Genomic DNA, 3156 nt, shown 5'->3' on the forward strand with positions numbered 1-3156 from the left:
CACCAAGGAGGTGACCTTGAAGCAAAAATTCAGAAACCATTATCTAGCCATTATCTAAAACAAGACAAAAGCATTCCTTAAGTTCTAAGAATAGAGATCGTATTAAGACAAGACTCAGATTGGCCCCTCCCTGACTGACTGGAATTTAAGAGGGAAAGGAGGAGAAGCACTACCATGAAGGGAGGGATCTAACTGGGAGGTAGCAGACGTTACACAACAGAGAACTCTTTCCACTTTCTCAGAAAGCAGACTCAGACTAATTCCAGATCACTTCACAGGACAAAGCCCCAGTCACTTCTGGGGCACTATCCAGCTAGAGTCCAAAATCTGAGTGATTTTTATCCGCCAAATGCTGGATGCTTCACAGCAGCTCTTCAGATGTTTTTGGCGATCACCTTTTACTGAAATGGAACAAGTCACCTGGAAAAGGGGTGCTGTTCAGCATTCAGGAGATACAGAAAGAGTGGCAAAATACTTTCTTTTCCAAAATATCAGAATGCATTTCCTCAAAGTCTCAATGTAAATGAGCTGAATCAATCCAACTTATACAGGGTTGTTCTCTATAAAAAACAGTATGCTATATTTCAGTATTATTCAAATTTCCTGAACCTACAGGTATCAAACATCATGATAGAAAATAAAATTTGAAAATGAAATTCAGTTCAAATTTATGAATGTGTTTTAGGCACTGATTCTGCTATTGGATTCAATTATTATATTACCCTGATTAGGATTTTTCCTAAGCCTTTTCAGAAGTAGCTGCATCCCCAATCCAAATAAACTGCTATATTTTTACAAGCTTTAACCTCAGAAGGTTCATAATGCTTTATGTACAGTATACCTTTATGTATAGCAGTTAGTACAGAAGCCCTGGATGTCTACAGTGTTCAGCACTGACTATAACAAGAATGAGATAACAATATAACAAGCTAAAGATCTCAGCTACACAAATTAGCAAGAGACAAAAAAATTAATGATGTAATATGATTAACCCCAAAATGCACTTCCCACTTCAAGTCTAAAAGCAAAGGAAAAGAGAGAATTTTGCATCAGAATTAACTGGTACTATTATACTTGTCCAAGATTTATTTTATCTATGTGAGACATTTACTTATCATTTAATGCAATGGAATGAGCTAGTTGAGATTTAAATGGAATATTGATGGTTGAAGTAGTTTGTTTGGCCAATCTTATTTTCTTACATAATAATTATGTATTACTAATAATTCTTCTTTCCCAATGTATTATTCCAACAAAATTTATGTCTGACTGTTGACCAGGATAACATTTAAAAATAAATGACACAATACTTTTCATTTTTAACCAACATCATCTCTCTCTGTGCTAGTGGACCAAACCAACTTTCCTCCAACATGGTGCTCTTCAGATATCTCAGACTAGAATTCATAGAACTGTGTAGTAATTCTGGATGTTATCAGATAATATTTCTGGAGGTTAATGAAACAGAAGAGGGAAGATAGGCTAAAATATTCTGTTGCATTTTTCTCCCAGGTGATATTATACAAATACCTAAATAGAATAGATTACATGTTTTCACTATTGCAAAAGAGTATTACAAAAAGCATGAAACAGAAAGATGATTTCTTATTAATAATCAGTACTGTACACAAATTTCCTGGGGCTGCTTGGAGAGGTGAAAGCTGGAAAATGTAAATTAAAACCAATGCAACACCCTCATAAACAAGAGAGAGAAAATCAGTTTAAATATTGAAGAAAGTACAACAGAAACATTGTGCTTATTTGTATTCAAAATTCTAACTCTATGTACATTCATATGTGTTTCTAAAGAAGTGGCTTGTTGATAAACGGCTGAACTAATTGATTTCTAGACTTACTCAATAATGGATTGATGTTAGTCATGTCTCTGCCAACGTTATCCTTGCATTTTCCAGCCTGATCTGCTTGGTTAAATCCGTCACTTCTCCACCAGCATGCAAAACTTGCAGCCTGCAGCACCCTCCTCCCCTCAAGAAAAGGCAGCTACTCTGAAACCACCTCTGGAATATTAATCCTAGGCGATGCCACACAGGGTGCATGGAGCTACTTGAGTTTCTTCTAATGCACATTTGTCTCCGCTCGGTATGTTTTTGCTAAGAAAAAAGTCTCTGCCGATTCCTTCCTACTCGCTTGAGGCTTTATTGTCCTCACTTCCTGAAAGTCTTGCACCAGTCGCCTTCGGAGGAGATGGCTGTCCTTGCCATCCCAGAATTTGCAGAGCAGGACCTCTCCGGGCTGCAAAATGCACTGGGCCAGATCCCAAAGGGACAAGCAGAGATGGATCAACTTTTGGTGATCAAGTACCTGGATTCCAGTAGCATTAGGTGCCATGTCACTTAGGATAATATCCACTTTTCCTTTAGGAATAAGCTTTTGGATTTCCCTGTAATGCCTGGATCCGTGATATCGCATGAGGTAAAAAAATTGCTCCTTCCAGGGGAGAAAGGTGAAGAAGGTCAACACCAAGGACAAAGCCAATGGTGTTATCTGGGTCAGACCCTGAGGCATTGATTCTTTCAACAGCAACCTGAGCCCAAGCCCCAGGGGCTGTGCCATAGTTGATTACATTCAGCCTGGGGCGAAGAAGGCTATGCTTGTCATCCATTTCCAGCAATTTGAAGGCACTTCGGCAACGATAGTTCCTCTCTTTGCTTTCTTAACAAATGGATCCTGGAAATGTCTCTCCAGCCAGCGATGCCCTGTCACTGTTCTGGATCTCAGATACTGCCCTGCAGAGTGGATTTTCTGGACCTGAAACAAAACAGCGGGCAGTATCCGATGTCGGCTTATGGTTTCTCTGGCCAGTTCATTTCTTATTAATATGAACTTGTATAAATGAAACATGTCCACGAAGGGAATAGCACCCCTCCAAGGTAACACTTGGAGGACATGGATGTATGTAGAGCAGGTAGATTCCAGGAATAAGAACAGTGAAGACATGTTCTGTTATATAGACAGAAATCCTGTATTGTAACACTGAATTTAATCTGTAGCACTGTTTATGAACAAATGCTTTGGAGGCAACTTGGATATTTTAGTTTTTCACTGTAGGAATTATACTGAGAAATCGGGGAGTGGGAACCCCAGAAAATCTTGGACAAGGCTGCTATAGAACATACCCTTGCTTACAAACCTGTA

At 39.0% G+C, this 3156-nt stretch overlaps 1 pseudogene; it reads right to left on the reverse strand.

Annotated features, from left to right (window-relative positions):
• Window positions 1-1743: 1743 nt before the first annotated feature.
• Window positions 1744-2862, reverse strand: LOC134498250 (rRNA methyltransferase 2, mitochondrial-like; annotated as a pseudogene).
• Window positions 2863-3156: the final 294 nt, after the last annotated feature.

The sequence above is a fragment of the Candoia aspera genome, chromosome 5 (genome assembly GCF_035149785.1).
Source record: "Candoia aspera isolate rCanAsp1 chromosome 5, rCanAsp1.hap2, whole genome shotgun sequence".
NCBI classification, from domain to species: domain Eukaryota; kingdom Metazoa; phylum Chordata; class Lepidosauria; order Squamata; family Boidae; genus Candoia; species Candoia aspera.